The sequence below is a fragment of the Rhipicephalus sanguineus genome, chromosome 2, assembly GCF_013339695.2.
Source record: "Rhipicephalus sanguineus isolate Rsan-2018 chromosome 2, BIME_Rsan_1.4, whole genome shotgun sequence".
In the NCBI taxonomy this organism is placed as follows: domain Eukaryota; kingdom Metazoa; phylum Arthropoda; class Arachnida; order Ixodida; family Ixodidae; genus Rhipicephalus; species Rhipicephalus sanguineus.
The window spans coordinates 235,165,948-235,188,449 of record NC_051177.1 but is presented as its reverse complement, the minus strand read 5'-3'; the positions used below and the strand labels follow the sequence as shown (position 1 = coordinate 235,188,449).

Below are 22,502 nucleotides of genomic sequence, written 5' to 3'. Positions count from 1 at the left end.
CGCCATGCCGCGTGTTGGCGAGACCGTGACCTGGCTGTTAGCTCTAGCAATGCGACGGCACGTTGCCGAGCCAATCTCGGAGGCCACGGCTAGACGAGTACGGAGCAGTGTTGTATTGATGTCCTACGAACGTTCAGTATTGCCATCCCTCACGATAAGCAATAGCGCAAATAACACGGTTTTTTTGCTGCTAAATAAATGTTTGAGCGAGCTTTGCCTTCAGTTCCCCTTTTGTTTAAATTTGTGCGTTCTTTCCGAATTTTCGTGCTGAAACTGCATATAACGAAAATCTGTTTGCAACGAATATTTTCGGGAATTTGTCCATTTCATTATATCCAGGTTAAGTGCATTACCTTATGCGCACTAATCAATGTTCACTCTATAGCAGTATAATGAAGTTTGTGAAAAATTACTTTGTTATATGAAATGCCGCTAAATTAAACGTAAACTTTTATGCAATGTATAATAGTGCCACATGCGCTTGTTTTTTTCATTTGATGTGATCGAGTTTCACCCACAAGAAACTGCTACTATAGCAGTGTCCCCCCTGTCAAAGCTTTGTCAAGGTGCTCTTAAAAATTTTTCATTTCTTAATCGATTTTGATGAAACTTGACAACTTTATGATATTTGCATGCTGTTTTCAAGTATCCAATTACTTTCTTGTATAATGTGGAGTTATTAAAATACGAAATATTTCCTGTGCCTATTGGGGAGCAAGTTTATTTCTAAACTGATGCGTTACAAAGTAAATCAGCATATCAGGATGGTCTGCCAATCGGAAACTGTGGTGCAGTGCAACAAAAATGGAGTTCTAAACCCATTTGAACAAAAGTTATGGTATGTTGAACATTCGCGAGTGAGTCAATTTTAAGCTGAAAGTTCACTCGGAAGTTTGAACATACCATAACTTTTGTTCTAACGGTGTTAGAAACATCCCATTTTTGTTGCACTGCGCACAGTCCTTATTTCAGATTATCCTGATATGCTGTTTTTGCCACTTGCGCGAAACAAACAAGGATGAAGAGCACACACGGACAAGAGCAATCTGACAACTGGTTTATTTTTGAAAAAGCATCTCCTCAAGTACCCAACAAGATCTGCGCGATCTCTTCAAAGATCACATCACTCGCGCATATAACTATCTTGTGATTACAAAGCCTCGGATCTGCGTGTCCACAGCAACGGGATACGTCAAAAGCACATCTAGCAACAACTTAGAAGAAAACGTCATTAAAGGTATGATGACAAGAGCGAAATCTCTTTTCTAACAAGCAATGGAAGGATGGCTGATGCACTTTTCTTTTAGTTTTTCTATCCAATGGGCTTCCACGATTTCTCTCGCTGTTTGTTTTCTGTGTTTGAACAAAATGCTAGCGCTGCTAGGCTGAGGTGTGCACCCACATTCCTGACAATGCATGGCCAAATACGTACTCGGGCGACCTTTCAGGCTGGACAAGTGTTCCCTTAGTCTCGTGTTGCAGCATCGCCCTGTTTGCCCCATGGGCCACACCGTCATAGGAATGTTTATACACAAGATTTTTCGCGCATTCTACGAACTGGTTTCTAACACGGATGCTTAATGCGACAATCTTTTTTTGCTTTTTGCTCGCTTTTCGAACATCTTTTTTACCTTAGAAACACACACTTCCTACGTTGTTTTCCGCTGCAAACAACCACTTGCACTCTGTCCGCGTGTGCTCTTTTCCTCGTCTTGTTTGTTTCGCGCAAGTGGCTAAAATATGAATTCGTTCCAACTAGGCTGGCTAGCAGTTTTGCTGATATGCTATATACTTTGTAAATAACTCAGAAAAAAAAAACTTGCTCCCCAAAAGACACGTGAAATATTTGTGTTTTAGGAACCACATCATACTAGAAAGTAATTACATATTTGAAATTAGCACATAAATATACATAAACTCAGGAAGGTTTCATCAAAATCGATCGAGAAATAAAACTTTTTCAAGTGCCATGCCCCCCCTGAAGTCGAGGAGGCTGCTTGCAGCCTGTTGTGTAGGGCAGGGCGCGGCGTAACCCGCGGCGGGCCGACGGAGAGGCCGAACGACGGGAGGGCGCGTGGAGTGACGACGTGTAGACCGAGCTTCGGCAAGACTGACGGGGACACTGCTCTCCCACGTTTATTGCAGTTAGTTTTAAGAAGGGGAAGAAGGGCTATCGGTCAGCGAGGCACGGTTCACATGACCGGCATGGCCACGCCGGGTTGGTGGCAGCAAAGAGGCATGGGCGAGGCCAAGCTCCACCCAGGGGCATGAACAGAGACGCTTACCGCACTGGTGTTTTCGCATGTCACCAAGGGTCGCACGACACAACATCGTCCCGCCCTGGGAGGAATTGCATCTTTATACAACCCTTGAAATATAACTACCGTAAAACCTCGTTATAACGAAGTTGAAGGGGGAGTCGTAATTACTTCGTTATAACCATTAGTTCGTTATAGCCAATATCCATTTCTACCGACAATTAGCACGCAAGAGAGGATGTACTGACCACCAATCCCACAGCAGCCCGCCACGCAAACGAAAACTGGCCGTCGCACGGAGAAAACTAGCAAAAAAACAAAAAAGAAAGAACAGCAAAGAACTGCTACTTTATTGACGCCAAACTCGGCACACCAGCTGGCGGCTCACTTAGCAGAAAAAAAGTCCTTAATAGACTTCTGCCGTGTCTTCCTCAGACGGATGATGCCTTTTTCGGCCGCTGCCGCTATGTCGAGTCCGTCCTCGCCGTCATCATGAGCGCCGAACATCGGGTTCGCAAACTCCGGGCTGTCGTCGACACATTCGTCACTGTCATTCACCACCCTTGTCACCGCGCGCACAATTTCAGCCTCTGTGAGCTCTTCAGTTGTCACCGCGTCAGCATTGGCACTGACATACGTGCAGAAGGTGTCGCAGTCGGGCACAACTCCGGCGTCAACGAGAGCGTCCCACGACGCCAAGTCTTGGTCACCCGCGGCACCCTCATTGGCGGCAGCACCGATTCTTCGCTGTCACCGCCGCTTTTGACGCCAAACGACGCATGCCGGAAGCAGTTGGCGATCGTCTAACAGCACCGGTGACTGCTTCTTTGTTGTTCAACGCTACGCCGAAATCTTGGGCCACTTTTTTCTTCTTGACGCCGGACTCAACGGCTTTCAACATAGCCGCCTTCTGCTCGATTGTAATCGTTTTGCGCTTTCGTTTGCCGTTGCCGTCGTCCATCTCCTGTCTAGCGGCAGGAACCGAGAAAGACGCTGTTCTCATGCACACGCAGCGAACGAAAGCAACTACAAGGCCCGCGGTGCCGCGGTCGCCGCGTCGTCCACGTGGTCCACGCGCGCAGGGCCCGTATTCTCAACGATCGCAAAAGGCGATAGTATCGCGTTTGGTGACGTAGAATTTGATGCGTTCATAAGTAAAAAACACTTGCCTGTGACGTCATTTTCGCAACTGGCCGTTGCTAGTACGAATGTCACAACACAGGAGTGGGCGCATACGAGCGCCGAGCAACCCGAGTGCGGCGTTTTCGAGCGTGTGCTGCTGCTTCTACGCAGTGGCCAGGCTTGGCCGGCTTGGCTGTGGCTACTTGAAATATAAGACGTGTTGAAAGTGCTTTCAACGTTTTTTTGTTCGATTATTTAATGCACAGTACAATATTTAAAGAATGCAACTTTGCGTGAAACGTATTTTCGTTGAGAGTTTAACACGGCGTACTCAGAGAGTTCAGCTGTAGCGTGCCGCCGCAGCGACATCGTCTCAAGATCTCAACATGTTGCCGGCTCGCAATAAGCCGCGCGAGCAACAAACGGTTCATGTTCCTGGGACGTTCAAACCACGAAAAAACACGCGCTGGCAAAGAACGAGTGCTGATAACACCCCAGGGTAATGCTCGATGAAAGCTTCAGCGTAAAAAATGCTGCGTATATCCACCGGGGATTGAATACTAGAAGCTACCGCCTACGTCACTGAAATGCTAGACTTCACCACGAACCGACGGTTAACGGTGCCTTCGATTATTGCAAGTATGTCGAGAGCACCGTCGAGCACCATGACACAAAATTGACGTCGGCGGAATTACCAGATGGCGCCCTAACTTTTCCGGTTTGCTCAATAGCCAATCAGCACGCACCAAAGGCGATGCTTTTGCGATTGTCGCCTTTTGAGAATACGGGCCCAGCAGGAGAGCGGGCGGGTCCACGAGTTCCGCGGGAGAGGGGAGGCCGGGTGACGTGCACGGGTGAGTCCACGAGTTCCGCGGGAGAGGGGAGGCCGGGTGACGTGCACGGGTGAGTCCACGAGTTTCGGTGGAAAGGGGAGGCAGGCAGACGCGCACCCTCGCGCGTGTTGGCAGGCGGCTCCTCAGGGCACGAGACTAAAAAGCCACCTAAACATCGCCCAATGTTAGCGGTGTAAGCATGTTTCATGATGGCTACCTTGTGCTGCCGAGCAAAACTAGCGCCTTGGTGTACCCAGAAATTCCTAGTCAAGTTGATGAGAGCAACGAGGGCCAAATTGAAACTTGAAGTTAGAGGCACTTGATGGCGTGTCTGCTTTAAATATTTTTTGTATCTGTGTCATGCTTTGTTGTGCTACCTCGCGAGTGTTCGCTTAGAAGTGACTACCAGCAGCCTCAATTACGACGTCATCGACTCTGCTGTCAACTCGGTGCGTTCCAGAATGAGGGATTTGCCTTGTTAAGCTTCACCGCTGCACAGTGGCGTTATGCGAAGAAAACTAACGTCACGCTGTGAAGCTCTAGCCCTTCGTGGCCGAGAAGGGTTCGCTGCCGCAAAGTGGTTGATAAAACATTTACGCCTTCGAAGCAACTTAAAGGAATCAGTCGATCATCTCATGAGACTGTCCGAGACGTGTGAATATTAAAGCTTACAGGCATATTTTCGGTTTGTAATAATGGATATATCGAATTATTTCGCGATCCCCTTCGAATCAGATGAGTCCGACGGTCGTCAAGTGAGGTGGAACTTGAGGCACTCGAGAGCGTACGTTGCGTTAAATGTCTGTGTATGCCCTGCTTTATGTTACCTCGCGAGTGTTCGCTTGAATTTATACAGATTGTTAAGACTATCAGCAGCGCTAAGAAATCCATCATCTGCGCATTTATTATATTTGACCTGAAATGTAGCAGCTGGCGTTTGAAACAGACATCCGTAGCGGCGCCTCGTCGCAATTGTGCCAAAAGTTCACTATGCGATGACGCTTCAGGCCACCTGATTCATTGGTATCTTGTAATAATCTCTGTTGGCATAATTAAGTTTCTCCATGACACTATTCCAAGCAATTCCAAGAAGTGGCTTGGTCTGTTCTCTTAATGTAGAGGTTTGCTGCTAATTCGTTTGCGTGGCAGGTAGAAGAATTGAAGAAACTTTAATTTGCTATGCACTTGCGTATTTATTAGACGTTTGGGTGCTCGTACGATTACTGGAGACTGCGTGGGTGCCTTTTTTGTAATTAAAGAAGACAAAGCATCAGGTAACGTATGTGGCAGTTACGATTTCCCTGCTAGTGGGCTTCGCTGCACAACGAATCGTCGATGCACGCAGTACATACTTTGTGGCATAACACAGCTGCAATGCCATAAAGCTGACTATAGTGAATCTGTCATCTTGTAGCACGTATATATAATGTAAATATATAGTGCATTGAATCCAAGGGGCCGTGCAAGCATGGCGTAAACAAGCAGGGTACGAGTCAAAATATGGGCGGCGTGAGCAGCACAGATTTCTTTGCGCTGCACAATGAAGGAATTGCTTTGTAAGTTTTACCGCTACACAGAGGTGTAATGCGACGAAAACTAAATGTCACGCTGTGAAGCTTACTACCTGTGGCTGCAGTTACTTGCCGGAAAGGTGTATCGCCAGGTTGCTTCAGTGGCACTACAGTGTACTAGTAGTGGCACTAAGTGTTGTCTGGTCCGATACGTACATGTTTCACACGAGCAGGTTGATGAAAAATAAGTAATGGGAAAACTTTTAACGGCTTCACAGCAGCTTTAGAACGACCAATTGTCTCGAGGGACAGTCTGAGACGCTTGGATATTTATTGATATATACTGAGTATGTGCAGCACAATGAAACAAAGACAGGAGAAGACACATAACGACATAGACTGGCTATGTCATTTATGTGTCTCCTCTTGTCTTCGTTTCATTGAGCTGCACATACTCAGTATATGTCAAGACATGTACAACTATTTTAAGCTTCAGACAGGCATCTTATGCTTTTTTAATTACGGGTATATCGAACTATTTAGCGATACCCTTTGATTCCGATGTATGCGAGTTTTACTGTATATCACTTAGCCGACAGTGTGCATTCGTAACATTGGTCGGTTCCACTGATTGATGAGAAAATAAGCAATCTGCATCGCTGCGCCTAGTACACACTGTGCTCCAAGTAGGGAGGCCAGCTTCAGCGTGACGCTCGTTCGCGTGGTGGCTCGATCGCCACAAACATTTGTTTAAAACAAGCAGTAATATTGATTATTCGGTGTCTATCACGGAATATTGGAGCTAAACGTTTTTCTAAGGCTTCTTCTGGGAAAAGCTGGCTTTTCTGGAACCACAAAACAAGGCCCAAACAGCAGCTCATATGAATATATAGCACGCTATAGCTGTTCCGATCATGTCTCAAACTTCGTCGTCCAAAAAGAACCAGCTTCGTAAACTAAAGCGCTTGATACACCAGCAAGGTTAACACAAAAATGAAAACTAATGCACTGTGCGGCTATGCCTGCGCAGTGATCTCATTGAGCTGAAACAAAACTGATTCCCCCTCCTTGCGAACTGCGCGCCCCTTAGTAAAAAAGTGGCGCTTCCCAAAGAAGCAGCAAGTATGCACCTTAATTCGTGTGTCCATTAAATCAAGCCACCTGCATTTCCATGGTTAAATCGCATGATCAACGTCTCGCACGCACGTAGAGCCACGGGACTAGGCTAGGTACATCTCGCTTGGAATTTCCTAGGGACAGCACCAAAAAGTGGTCTGGCAACGGGGGCATGTTTTGGTGGCTTTTTAGTCGCTCCCGTTTGAACCGCATGCGACGTAAAGCGTCGCGCGCTATAAGACATTGACTTGCCGGGTACCAAAATGATCAGTAAATGCTCGGTGGGGAAAAAAAAGGTTCGTTATATCCATTGCGAGGAAATTGTAGCTTCGTTAAAACGAGGTTTTAAATACATGGGCTCTATGGGAATTCAAGGGGAATTACGATTGCTTCGTTATATCCATTAGTTCGTTATATCCCGCTTCGTTATAACGAGCTTCTACTGTATGTTGTGCATCAGCAAACACTAAAAAAAAAATCACATTCGAGTTCCGATTTAGATGAGACCTGCAATAACGCAGAAGTTCAGTCCTAGGAGCACACATCACAACCTATGATACAGAAAACAAATGCAGTTCACCGACACCTAGCACAAGTGCCAGCTTGCACTATTCACGGAAAATTCACACACGTGCACTAGACCTCTGCGGCTATACTGCAGGCCTCTAAGGCAGTATAGCCCCAGAAGACGCGGACTACTTTAGTCTGTGATGTAGTCCTTCAAGTGGGCTGGTGGCTTATGCTTCCGCTGTGGGCGACGTGATCCAGGCCCTGCAGGAAGACTTTGCGTGTTGCGGCTGTCGGGAGCCGACTTCGAAGACCCTCCCCATCTTTCCCAGAAGAACTTGGTGGATAGCGGCTGCCATGAGCCGACTCTGAAGACCCATTCCGATCACTCCCAGGCAAAAACTTTGTGGGTTGCGGCTGTCGGGAGCTGACTTCGAAGACCCGTCCCCATCTCTCCCAGAAGAACTTGGTGGATTGCGGCTGCCATGAGCCGACTCTGAAGACCCATTCCGATCACTCCCAGGCAAAACACTTTGTGGGTTGCGGCTGTCGGGAGCTGACTTCGAAGACCCGTCCCCATCTCTCCCAGAAGAACTTGGTGGATTGCGACTGCCATGAGCCGACTCTGAAGACCCATTCCAATCACTCCCAGGCAAAAAACTTTGTGGGTTGCGGCTGTCTTGAGCCGACTTTGAAGAGCCATTCCCATCTCTTCCCTCCCCCATGTCGGAATTTGGTGCATTTATGTAGGTGAGGAGGAACACCCAGGACTTTCCTCCTGAAGTCCCAATGGTTGATCCTGGGTCGCAGGCGTCGAGGGCACTTCAGCTGGTGCGCCATCGCACTGGACAGCCGGGGCACTAGGAATGGATTGCCGAGGCAACAGCTGTGTATTGGAAGTAGAGGGAATATTACCAAAGTCATCGTAACAAGAGAGGAAATAGGCATCAGTGATGGGCTCAGAATGAGGCATTAACGGAAGGGATGCTGCAGCTACATGTGGAACGAGCGTTAACTTTGAAGCATTCCACTTCTTGCCATCGCTGAGAGGAATGTGAATGGATTGACTTGTTGGAGGACTGTAAGGGGTTTGCTGAACATGAATGGACCTTTCGTGTGTAGCTTAACCTTTACCTTATCGCCTACTTTAATCCGAGTTTGTTTGGCGCCCTTGCGCACATCTACATAGGACTTACTATTCTGCTGCTTTTGCTGAACCTTTTCACAAACTGCTGAAGGAGAGGTTTGTGGCAAAACCGGAGGCTCATGTTTACTGATGTCTAAGGGTGATCGCGGTTGGCGACCGTGAAGCAGAACAGCTGGTGAACAACCAGTAGTAGAATGAGGAGTGATCCTGTAAGACCCTAAGAGCTCTGTAGTCCTCTGAATGACATCTTTCTGTTGCAGTTTAGCTACTTGAATATGTTCCTTGAGAACACGGTTAAATCTCTCGATTAGCCCATTTGCCTGTGGGTAATAGTTGGATGCGAAGTGATGGATAATGCCTCTTTCGTTTAAGAAATCCCGAAATTCTCTGGACGTAAACTGGGGTCCATTATCTGTAACTAAGGTTTCAGGTAGACCTTCTTGGCTGAAAGCAGCATTGAGTAGCTTAATGACGTCTTGCATCGTGATTGAATTGGTAAAAGGACTTCAGGCCATTTAGAATAATAGTCCATAAAGTGATTAAGTGATTAAAGTGATTAAGGCGAATTTTTTCCCTTGGCCATGATCTTTCTTATGAAGTCCAAATCGTGATTACGTTACCCCGCGCATCGTATGCTCTGTGCGAGTTAAAGTGCGTGAACGCTTCCGACGAATGGGGGGGGGGGCTTAAAGGGGCCCTGCAACACTTTTTGAGCAGGGTCAAAAAGCGCTGTCAATCGGTAGTCTAGGCTCCCGAGAACACGCGAGCCAAATATTATAGCGAAGCGAGCGGCCTGGAATTCACAATAAATTCTCAAACTGAGCTGAAAATCGCTCCGTCTTCTCTCGAGAAATGATGTATTAGTCCGCAATATATGACGTGATTGTCGGCAGTTCCACCATTGGCGGATGTTATAATCAAGATAACACCCTCATTATTACCTTCGTTGTTAATTTTGAGTGCAATGAGTAGATAATATGTATGTTTATATTGTATTATGCCGTTAAAACACCGAACAAACATTAATATTAGCACTTCCGGTCTCACCGACAGCTTGTAGTTGCGTGGTTGCGTTTTCTTCACCATGCGCAGTGCCGAAATCGTGAATATTTCTGTGCTTTTTGCCATCGCTGGTTGCCATTGAGAGTGGCAGCCGTTCGAGGGTTGCCTCGTCAGCTCGAAACTGCATCGTCGGCACGTTCTCACGACCGACCGAGACAGGGGTGCAGCATTTCTCCGATAACAATGCTAGCGCCGGCTAGCTTAGGATACCTGTGTTCGCTGTATGGCGAGAGTCCCGTTCGGTGTCTGTTCAGTATGTCATCGAGCCGAACCTCGGCGTATCCTCCCCATAGGCTCACGTTCCCGCGACACAGCAACCAAGCAGACTCGCATTTTCACGGTAGCTGCAGACAGTCGAGGGATGGGTCCGCGCCGGCCCGATGCCACACGATCCTTTCTTCTAGTCTTTAGTTCTTTGTTGTCAGCCTGCACTCGCTGTGCGCCCGCATTCGAAGTGCCCACCCACCAGCTTAAATGCTGTCAATCCAGTACTGCCACTGGGAGAACGGTGCATGCAGCTTTGCCGTGTTGAATACGATTCAAGCGCGCCGTGCTCCCGACCGGGCTGCAGAAATTAGGCGCCTTTTCCTCTTCGAACCACTACCACCACCACCAGTGCGACGAGGCGGTGTATCGGAGTGTGGGTCGAAACCCATCTTAGCTGTCATTCGTTCCAAACGCGCACGCAGATTTGCGTCCATGGTTGGCAGAGCGATGAAAACACTACGGCAGTTCGAGGTGCACACCGAACATTACCAAACCGACTCGCAGTTTTCAAGCACGCGCGATACACGGTGCGATAGGCTCCGCTCGACGAGGAGACCACGCAAGCCGACCGGAAGTGCCGCCACAGACCACGTGGTCACGCCCAGACGCCAGAGAGAAAAAATGAAGAAAAAAAATTCCGCCGGCGCTGACGTAACTCTTGGGCACCTCCACGGTCCCTCCCTCCACGCCCGGCGCAGCTTTCTGCGCGCTGGTGGCGTTGAGCAGAGGGAGAAAGCTGCGGAACATGATTTCTCTAATTTGGTGGCACTTAGACTTGACGGATTCGAAAAATTTTTGCGACATATGATTCGTGAAGAGTCATACGTCAATAATGAGACTACTCCAATATAACTCAGAAAAGTGTTGCAGGGCCCCTTTAAGCAGACATGAAACGAGCCAGCCGTAGGAGCCGGAGGGTTGGGGAGGGGGGGAGGGCTGTGCGAGTCTGAGAGGAAGTGCAACTTTGTACCAGCGGGTGTGGTCGCTTGTGCCGTGGTATCTTTAGAAGGGATCAACAGATGGCTCATACCTTTGTAGGTGTTGTGCTCTAATTACAAAACTTCCGTTGAAGCCATAGCAGTGGCGGACCCAGAAGGGGGGTGGGCAGTAGCGGTGATCGCCTCCCCTCCCTTCAGTGCCTGTTGTCCACCTCCTTTGACAGGCTGCCTGTTGAGCTTGCCCCCTTTGTCAGGCTGCTTTGCCTACCACTGCCCAGAAAAAGTAAAAAAAGAAATCTTGTCCCTGCTGTCTACCTCTCCCCTCATCGCTATACATTTTCCTGCTTTCCTATGCACATTTCCAACGAAGGCTTCTTAGGCGCCGCCATAATCCGATGTGGGCAGTTGTAAATATGCGTGACCCACGAAAATGCACTGCTGAGGCGGTGGCTTGAGCCTTTGTACTCCCCCTGCCTCAAAGTAGGCACCTGGATACGCCCCTGAGCCATAGATAGGTCACTTCTCTTAATGCAGCGGCTGCGTTTCCTGAAGGAGTGAGCTGCTGGCCTATATTCATATAAAATTCCTATTTGTTGCTATACGATTCACTATTTCGCTCTCGCGGGAAACTGGGACTTTTTTTTCTACAATAAGGTCGAAGTCTGGGTCATTTGGTACATGACGCTGAGGCAAAAACCAGTCAAAAAGACGCCGGACAAGGGGAAGAAGTGACACACACAAGGACTGGACTAGCAACTGTGCTTTATTAGCTGACACTTTATTAGCTAATCACGTAAAACCATGAAGTCAAAACCCAAAACAAGAAAAAGCAAAAGCAGAAATTGGCCTACATAACGGCCAAGAATCTACCGCCAGAGTGACAGGAACTCGCATTCCTTCTGCAGTAATAAAATAGACGTACTGCTTACACAATCATCGCGGTGCGTGTTTATATGATAAGCCTCAAGGATTTCGCGCTCCTCCTTGCCACCCCCTCTACCTAAAATCTTAACATTGGAAAACAGCGGCACACAACCTCAGATCTGGCAGTGGCGGGGAAGATTAGCCCCGTCTGACGTGTTCAGCGAATTGTGATGCTCGCGTGCGACAGTTTTCTAACGTGCGACAGTTTTCCATGTTGCGCGTTCGTGGAGAGCAACATGATGTGGCTGGGCAACATGATAGGAAAGGCGTCGCACTGCTCTGGGCAACACGTGAGGATGTGACAAGCTGCAGCAGCAGAATAAGCACAATTCCACAATGCATTAAACTTGCATTTGTTTCGTCTTTACACGTGACACTGAGGCAAGGCATGTAATCGTGATTGCTGCACCTCGGGCTCAACAAAACTGATTTTTTTTTCACGCATGAAAAAAAATAGCTTTTTCATGTTGCCGAGCATTCTTGTTTCATTTTCAGTTTAATATTAATCCTTCGGTAACTGTGCCTTGCATGAAAGGTTGAATTTCAGTTTAACGAACTTTTGATATAATGAAGTAAATTGCCGCTTTTACCAGCTTCGCTATATTGAGGTTTAGCTGTTCTTTGTACTATTCAAATGGGATTAAGTCATTTTTATTTTTAAACATGCGTACTAGAGAGTGACACCAGCGACATGGTGTCTACCCATCTTGCCAAAAAGAAAAGTTCTGTTTCACTCAGGGAATTTCAGCAAAAACACTCAGGGAATTTAGAAATGTCAACTCGGTGACACCCTGTTTATTGCATGCAGAACGCTTTTTAAGCCACTTTTGCCGCAGTACATTAGTGTCCTGCGGAAAAGTGTACTAAGATTTAGAAGGGGCTATTAGTACTAGCTATCAGGGACACAGGACATTTTGTTCCTTAATTACTCATTCGTGCACGTGCCATGTGATTACGTGTACTAGTATGATCGCTGACGTCTAAAAAATTAGTGGCAATCATTGTAGCTGCTGTGTATGGCATTTCTGCGGCCTTGAGACACAATAGACAAAAGCGTACGCCAGTTTTTTTTTTTTTCGCCACCCCCACTTGCTCCCGCTTTACAAATCCCGAATTTGGAGGTTGCCAGGTTCGCAGGTCCACATTAGCATTTGCAGTGCCTGTCGAAATATTTGACAGGCCGTGCAAATGCCAACGTGGACTTCATTGTTCGCACTGTGGGGTGGCTCAACACACTGTTTTTTATTGAAATAGCAGTGTTCACGTGCACTGTGCCCGAGTTAGCCGATGTTGAATAGTTTGTACGTATTTAATATTTTCTAAAAGTAAGCCTTCTTTGTTTATACTGCGCCAAATTTGAGATTTCGTGCTAAAAAATTCAGGTTTTTTTTTCGTAACCTGCTCCAAATTTGGATTTTTTGCTCCATAAGCAACATTTTGCTGCTCCGAAAATTGCACCAAATCCTGTTTCGGCTGTTGCACCCCTGTTTGTGTCATGTGAAAAAGTGCACTAACATTTGCACGGGAGACTCGAATTTTGATCAATCCTTCTGAATGGGTGCGGCCATAAATCACCCGTAAAGAACACTAACGCCACCACGAAAAGAAAACAATATAACAAATGACAGCGTGTATAAAATTTTCTGGCCTTGATCCATCGAGTACGCAACGCTTAAGCCACTTTCGCCGCTGTACACCTGTGTCAAGCAAAAATAAAAAGCGCAATAAGATTGGCGAGAACGTACTAGTTGTCACTGGACACAGCACACTTTGTCACCTAATTAGATACACTTGCACGCGCCATATAATTACGAGTACTTGTATGATCGTCAACGTCTGAAAACTTTACAGAAACAGCTAAAGTAGCCCCTTGCCAACCTCAGTGCACTTTTTTTCATGACATTATGCACTGCGGTGAAAGTGACTGAAGTGTGTCCTGACGCGAGAGATCAGGGCCAGAGTATTTTAGTAGCGTCGCCCTTTGTTATTATGATTCCCTTCTCGCAGTGGCGTTGACGCTGTTCTTAGGGAGATTTGTGGCTGTGTTCGCACAAAGGGGGTATCACTCAAAACTTGAGTCTCCTGTGCAGATCTTAGTGCGCATTTTCTTTTTGCATGACACAAATTTACTGTGGTCAAAGTGACTTTAGTGTTCCGCACTCGATAGATCAGGTCCAGAAATTTTTAGCACTGCTGTCATTTGTTATTATACGCCTTCTTTTTGCTGCTTCAATTCACGACAAGTTTACCTGCTTTGGCATGTCAGACCAGCAAGCATGCCAAAGGTGGGCTTCACCTTGGTATTTCGAATCTTTCACGCATAAGCATCTTCCATCTCGCGTACTATGTCCGGAAATGACCTCCTTGGTCCGGACTTATTCATAAAGCTGCGAGCAAATATTGCGATTCGCGAGAGAAGCTGTCATCAAGAGAGGAGGGCACAGTGCTTATTCTGTGAATTAGACCACAGAATAAACCCTACCAATTTGTGAGAGAAAGCCGTCGTCAAGAGAGGTGGGCTGTTTGGGCTACAGCGATGTCTGGTGCGCACGGTCCACAGCACAAGTCTCTTTGGTATGGTCCACAAAATAAAGCTGCACTTCATTTTGTCATCTAGTCCACAGAACAAAGCTGCAGTTTACCCTGTGGTCTGGTCCACAGAATAGTCACTGCTCGATCTGCCGTCGATTGCTCCTTGACCAGAAAAGAAACGCCCCGCCCGTCTTTCGCTCGACGAAGAAGCATGAAGGGACACTGGTGTAAGAGGCTTGCACAGCAACTGTGAACTTAGGCTTTAAGGGCGCGGTCGTGAGCGCTGGCTATCTCGGCAGACATCAGCAAACGGCTCGTATGGCCTTCTGCACACTGCGATGTCAGCGCCTCGTGCTGTGACTACTCATACGACAAACTGCACGGAAACCGCTTCTCTCCCGGGAGCAGCCATATTCCCATACACCAGCGTTCTGTAGTTACGCGAGGTCGGATCAAAAAGAGTTAGCTGCTAGCCTTAGTACGTGTATTACGACATGTTGCTATTGCATTCACTGCCTCGCCCTTCGGTAAAAGATTTTTTTCAAAATTCAAGGAACAAATTTCTCTCCCCACAAACTTTCCAATCTACCGCTCATCCGCTTTCCAATCTGCTCATGACGCCAATGTAGAGAGCGCGCAGATTGGTGTAGGCGTAGTGCATCCAGCTTTCTAAAGTTGTACAGGATTATGGAATCAATTCAGCGGTTAATGTTTCTGCTGAAAGGGGGGGAGGGCTGGGTGCACTACTGTCAAGCATTTCACTGCTACCCTGTGCTGCGTAAATGAAGTTTTCTACGACTGCTACTATCTCATTCTGCAGCATAGCGTTATTAAGTAGAGTAATAAAAGCATTATTAAATAGAGTAAATATAGTTTCGAATTGTTTTGGTGTTACAGAAAGGTAATGCTTGGTGCAATTGCAGGTGTTCTTGGGACGACAGCCTTTTACTTGATTGATTGCATTAATTACAGGGAGCACTATGTGTATGTACTTGAACTGACCTCTATGTTGTTTTTTTTTTTCATTAATTGGGAGTATAGTATCGTTCAATGTCAAGAAAAGGTCATGCAGGGCGCTTGTTTTAACCCATTACTTACCGAGTTTTTTTGGCCGAAAACAATACTAAAGTACTAGAGCTGTGCGAATACCAAGATTCTGGGTACGAAGCGAATTCGAATAAAAATGTTTGAGTGCGAATCTAATTGAATATTTTTCTAATACTTTGAAGCGAGATTACAGAAAAAAAGTTGGAGAGCGTTAGTTTTGGCTAGGTTGGTGAAGTGCTGGAAGGGCGCTGAAACGTGGTGCTCCCTAATTGCCTCATAGTGAATGAGGCAATGCTCAGGCCGGATGGTATTTATTTACACGATTTGGTGCAACCAAAGTGGTGTCTACAACACTTTACATGCGAAAGGAAAGGACGCTGTTTCCTCACCTCTCCTCCTCCTTCAACTTTTGTGGAGGCTCAACTGACGTGGATGACCAAGGCACGTTGCGCTCCCTTCGAGTCGGGAGTTTATCTGCGGCGCGGATTTCACACTCCTACTCAATTGGACTCTGTGGCAGTTGTTGGTGCCGGTGTCAGCTCCAGTGTAAGAGGTCACTTGCTTTCCACACGTGGTTTTTGCGGATGCTGGACGAGTGCGCGCTTTCACAAGCATGGCCAAGTAACGCTTACAGGTTAAAATGTAATGAAACATGGTGAAAAAGAAAACACTCATTTTGCACTAACCCGCACACCTGGCAGCAGCCCACTGTCCCTGCGTGAAAACGAAACTGTGTTTGCATTTCCGAAATGGGCGGCGCTAAAACCAGGACAAAGGAAAGACCACCAGGTGCTCTGTGGTGTGTGGTCTTTCCTTTGTCCTTGTTTTTGCGCCGCCCGTTTCGAAGATTCCAACTTGCCCAGACATGAATTCTTCTGCGAAACTGAGTTGTTAGCTGTTGCGTAGTGACATGGGTGACGTAACGGAAGTACTAATCAAGGTGGACGATTGGGCGAGTTGGTGATTCATGATCGACGTAAGTATACTGCGCGGTAGTAAACACGGACTATCAACTGAAGGTTTATTTTTCACAAACCACTTATATGACTGAACAGAAAAAGAAAACACAAAAACCTACAAAAAAATGAAGATTTAGCTCTTAACAATCAACGAAACTTGAACGTTTGATAAAGCAGTTCATGGTCCATGTGCGTCGCTTGCCAGATAACGTAGCTCTTTATCTAGAAGAGCTAACGACGGTTTGCTTACGCAGTTTTCTGGTTCCCGTGCCATTTTTTTTTCCGCTTCGACGATCATACGGGTATGATCGTCTTTGTGCCTATACATTACGACCGTGCTTTCGAACTGCGCATGGCAGCCTGTTTCAGTCATATATATGTGGTTTGTGAAAAATAAACCTTCAGTTGATTGTCTGCGCTTGTCCTTGTGTCTTCTTGTCGTCCGGGAATACTGCCACGAACCTGGATAACTTGATATTTTGCCGGACAATGCAAATTAATTTTATATCGCAGGCTGTTTTCGCTGCAGCAAGACATTATTTGAAAAGTACGTTTCGCAGCAGTAGCAACAGCCCTGTGGCAGCTGTAGTGACATGCTTGTCTGCACTGGCTCATTTCATGCTCGATTACGCTCTCTTTGCGGTATTCTCAGCGAAGAAATGTGACGCGCCCTTTCTTTATGAAAGCTCGCATACAGGAATGCTATTTCACACGCTGAGGACAACTACGTCTAGTCTATTTTGCGTGCCCGAAACCTGTGTCCGTGACAAAGGAAGGAAATCTTCAGCTGCACGTCAACTGGGAAAACATTCTACGGGCCAAACATTAGAAAACACCTCGATAACAAGCTTGCGGCTGTTCTCAAGCAGCTCCGTGTAGACCGAGCTTATTAACGTAATGGCCCTTGAAGCGACACACATCAAGGCAATGAAAGAAAGGAACTGCCAGCAGAATAATTTTCACTTTCCATGAGGAGGGTGCATCGGCTTGCCTTTTTTTTTTCCATGATGGATTGTTAACATAGGAGCATGTCATAGTTTTAAAATGGCATTTAGAAGCACTGTGATTTGATTTTAAGTGAGCAAAACCGTTATACTTATTTTCCAGAAATTCGAATATTTTGAATAATAAAATTCTGGTGCGAATCGAATCAAATAGGAAACACTATTCTAAAGTATTTGAAAGTTCGAATATTCACACATCCTTAAATAATACTGATTTTTTTTATTTGCCTACTTGATCCTTCGTGTCTTCAAACTACTTGAAAAACTACTTCAAGGCATTTTATTCGCAAGATACAAGCAAAATAACTTTTTTTTAAATAGCAACAATTGCCTTCACCACACTGCAACAGGGAAAGTGCCCTAACCTCTCCAGTTTTTGATGCAGAAAATATCACTCTGAAATTTAAAATCAGCAACAAGCACAGCGCAGCAACAAGCGAGCCCTGAAAAAAAAAAAAACCTTGGATGCACCGGGGGGGGGGGGGGGGGTGTTGTTTACAGGTCTACATCTATTGGCATCAACCGATGATACGTTGAGACCGGTTGTCGTCTGAATCCGGTGATTTAGAGAAAATATGCTGTCACACTCGGAGAACTGAAATTCTTTTTCATTCCACGAAACTTGAGGGGACGGCATTTTCTAATTCTGGTAACCAGAATCGAGTCCTTTCTCAACCAAAATGCATACTTTGAGTGCATTTTAACATTTTTTTTACTGCGCCATCTGTTCAAGCCAAAGGTAAGAGAGCAAAATGAATCGGGGCAGCTTAACTGCGGCGCCCCCAAATGTTCTTCAACGTGGACGAGCCCAGCTCGTCTTTGGTGGGAGGGTAAAAACCGTGAACAAGCTCGCTAGTCTTCGGTAGGGAAAGGGTTAGTACGGTACTGCAGTTGGCATTTCACATTCCACCTGCGGGAGAGGCCTGTGAAATCTAGCTGAGAAGGCGAGTCACACCACACATATATCTGGTGTATCGGTCTGCCTTCTCGACTGTGGCAAAAGTTCATGTTAAAGAGCTTGTCAAAAGAGATACAAGCCTGACATTACAGTAATTTCGTTAAACATAGAGAATATTTCAGGCAAAGACCGTTAAGATTAAACCCTGTATTTTGTTACCTCCACGAAGAGCACCCAACGATTTTCTCCATGCAGCACGTCATTTACTTTACCATATAACATATGCCCAGGTTGTACTCAAAGCTTGACTGTGGTCGTCGGAATAGTCTTCAGTCGATAGGACGTCAGCTTGGCACTTTCATGCAGTTACTAAGCATCGAAGCAAGGGTCATTTAATTACAAATGTGAAACTGTATTGCAGGCCAAATGTGAGTTGACCGACGGTCCTGGACTGTAAAAACTGAGGTTTGGAAACAAGCAAGCGAAGAGCAGTAAGTTAATTTCATGTTCCGAAATTTTATTAGTAAACACGCATTTGATGCTCCAAAGTGGGGTTTTATCTGTGCCAAAATGTCCTGGATCAATCACATCACTGTTGTCACCGTCATCCAACTGAGCAACGATTACCATGAGCCTTGGAGTATTAGACGTGGAACTATTTTCACTTGGATCATCTGAAAAGCAGCATTTTGAAAAGTGACGATGGAAGCAGTGACTTCACAAACATTGGCTTGACCTTTTGAATTTGACACACTACGGCCACTCAAGTTCCACAACATACAGACGGCATGCACCATTCAACGGGATGTCCAACAGCGCTAATCACATGTTTCAGGCAGTGTAATGGAGAGCATCTGTCCACTACACAGTACAATCCCTGCAGCAGAGAGCTCTCCCGTTTGTAAAGACTGGCGGTTACTGAAGCCTTTAATGGCAACAGCAGAGCCGATAATGACGTCTACTGAATACATTATACTAGTAACTTCTTTTTACAGTCGCGTCAGTGTTCTTGTTAAAAAGTAATGAATACTGTGAGTTGATGATTATCTAACTCCCAATGCCTTACACAGAGCTGTTAAATGGATAAGATGCTGTAATATTAACTTTGTGGGTCTCTGGTTAGGGTCTGTATCTTCAGGTGTGGCCACTACTGTTGTCCATTTGGTACACGTTTTCGGCAAACCTGGCCGACACTCATTTTTATTTATTCATTTATTACAATACCGCTTGTCTTGATGTCAGACCTTAGGCAGGAGTGGGCTACAAGTCAGCGCAAAAATAAAATGGATACACTAAACACATACAAGGCATTGCAGCAATATATTTACTAGCATTTCAACAAGGCCTCATTTAGCAAATACATAAAGATAAATGCTACAACTGACCACCAGGACAAAACATTGAATCATACTGAAAAAAGGATATATATATATATATATATATATGCAGCAATATAGTATCTAAATAACAATATTACAACAAAAGCCTAGTGAGTAAATCTACACATAGAGATGCGACAAAAGAATGTCCAGGTTCATGTACTGGGTGTGTCCAGATAAGATGGAACACGAGGTCCCGGTCACCATTCCTGATTTTGAAGAAACTTGCTGTAAGTCTAGGCAGCACACCCAGAACAATGGTTTCAAAGTTAGTTACAAGAAAAAAAAATTTGTCGCCTGAAAAAAAAATACAAATTTCGGCCGCAAAAAAAAACAAAAAAAAAAACACTTTTCCGCCAATTTCGTGATTTCTGAATTTTGAGCGCACCTAGAAAAAAGACTGTGCACTTCTTGGTCAGAACATTTATCCCCCACAAAGAACGAGTCAAATAAAATCTTGAGTGTTATTTTTCTTGCTTGTCGAAGCATTTTGAAGAAAAAATCACAAACATGGCAAGTCACACAAAATACCTGTGTTTGAGGAATTTATCACTGCAAACAAGTTAAAGTGAGGATAATAAAAATCAGTACATATTAACTTTGATACTTTCGCTGTCTTTTCAAATAATTTTCGTGGTTTTATGGCGCTCCATTTTACTTGATAATTAGGCTGAAACGTAAGCGATTTAGCAAAAATGCCGAACTTTGAAAATAGTTTTCTCAAAAAGGCCATTTTTAATTCTTTTTAAAAGCCTCTGATTGAAGCCAAGGATGTCATCTATCATTCTGCATACGAAAACGTTGCATTATTTTGGTTGCTAACAAGTTATAATGCGTCAAATGTGACCAAGTCAGCCTAGTGTCCGCTTCGTTCGTTATGCGCTGAAACTCGGATATAAGTTGTTCAAAATACTTGTACGTGACATAATCACAAATCAGCAGCTCCACACCAACAAATGCGCAGCCAGATGTCATGGTTGTGGGGTTTTGCGGCTGCAGCCAGCCCTGAACCCTCAAGAGATGAGGCCGAGACCCAAAGAGACACATCTTTACTGGTCCAAGCCTCGGCCGCAACTGCCAGCTGCCAGCAGCTCCCGCGTGACACGAGCGCACACGCGATCGTCGTTGTCTTCTACGCGCTCACAGCCGCCGAGCGCCGCCATACTGCCCCCTGCCCTCGGAAAGAAGTGAGCGAAAAGTATGTGAACTTCACAACGGCAGCCCGCGCAAGTGTCCTGGCTATCCTTGGCCACGGCGGACTGCGCGTGGCACACAGGACGACCTGCCAGCACTGTCCGTCCACAACTCCTTGTAGGACCTCATGGGCCGTCGGATGTCGTAACCGCTGACTTGTGCATGGGTACCAACTCCGCAGCCGCACGAAGACTGAGGCTCACCGGACTCGCTCAGGTTGACGACCACGTTCATCCGCGAGAGCCCGGTGCAGCACCACACCCACCGAGCTAGCGGGCGCAGAGTAGTCACGGTAGACCTCCGGGCGCTGACGTTGTTGCTTGGTGCTGGTGCCGTTGTCGTAGATGTTTCGCTGTATCGCTCGCTGTGTCGTGTTTTTCCGTTGTAGCCACCAGGAGCAGTCACGTCGGGGTGGCGGCCACTCCTCCAGGTGGTAGTCGTGAAATGCTGGCGACCTCCGTTCTTGAGCTCGTTCTGCCCGTCCTTCTTGTCCGACGCTTTGTCGCCGCTATCTGCGTCCTTCTTGTCAGTGTCTTGTAACTGTCGTTGTCAGTGTCCCTGTCGTTGTCGTCACTTTCACGGTGGCCTCGCGAGCGTCTTTGTTCTCACCGGCGACCGTTCGCTTCCTCGGCTCTCTCTCCTTGCCCGACGCGTTTGTCCCACCTGGCCGTTTGTCCCTGTGTGCGTTCTGCTGCTGTTTCGTTCGCTGTTCGTCTTGTCTTCCTTCACGACCGCAGCCTGATCATCCGGGACTCTTCAACCTTTGCATCACCAGGCTGTGGACTCGCCGATCTCTTCTTCACCGTCCTGGCAGTCACCATCTGCGTCGCAAACAATCATCCTTGTCAACGTCCGCGTATTTCTGGTCGCTTACGTTCTCCGCAGTCTCCACATGACCGCTCCGTTCGTCGTGGCCTTCCTTTTCTGTTTCCTTTTCTTCGCGGCTGCCACATCGTCATCCCGGGACTTTTGGCCTCTTTTTCAAGGTCGTTGCAGTCACCAGCCGTGTCCCCAGAAAGCGCGTCGTCCAACGCCGTGTTTGCCTCACCGTGCCGGGGCTCTGCACCACCGTTGGCGGACGATGCGTCGCCGGCGCGGCGCTTGTCGTCCGGCGGTGCTGGCCCGCCGCCCAAGCTCGCACGAGCTTCGACGCCGACCTCGTCAGCGCACGTGTCGTCGGCGCTTTCATTGTCGGCTTTAAGTGCTGCCTCGCCACACGAACGCGCCAGAGCCTCCATGGCCTGCACGGGCAGCGGGATGCCGCAGTAAGTACCGAGGTGCTCCAGGGCAATGATGGCACGCCGCTGCTCGTCGGGGGTCATTTTCCCGGAAAGGCAAAGGCACACGAGGGTCTCGACCGGCTGATGTAGACCAGGTTGTAGACCCCGTAGGCGGCCATGTCCAGGAAGCGTGTATCCCAAACATATCCCCTATGATGGCTGGGGCCCATACTGCGCCGCTATTGGCTGGAGATGGTCACGTGACCTACGCGCACTTCCGGTATTTTTGTTTTGTTTTTGTTTGTTTTCAAGCAACATGGCGGCGCCCATATTCTAGTTTGTTTTGCGCTGCCGCGCTGAAGCCGTGCCCGCCGTAAAGATGACGCTGAAATGTTCGAGCCTTTCGCTGACAAGCGCCCATACGCGGTTCGTTTTACGATGGACGAAGTGGTGATCAACATTAGTCCGGGATTAGCAGGGACAGTTGGGCGAGTTGGTGGAAGTTCATCTTTAAAAGGCGCAAAAAAAACCACAACGGACAGGTAGGAAGGAGCGTGTCGTCCTGTCTCCTTCCTACCTGTCCG

At 46.9% G+C, this 22,502-nt stretch overlaps 1 protein-coding gene across 2 annotated transcripts in view; it reads left to right on the top strand.

Moving 5' to 3' along the window:
* Positions 1 to 22,502, top strand: part of LOC119382309 (low-density lipoprotein receptor-related protein 6) — a 637,453-nt gene that overhangs the window by 359,063 nt on the left and 255,888 nt on the right. The window lies entirely within an intron of this gene.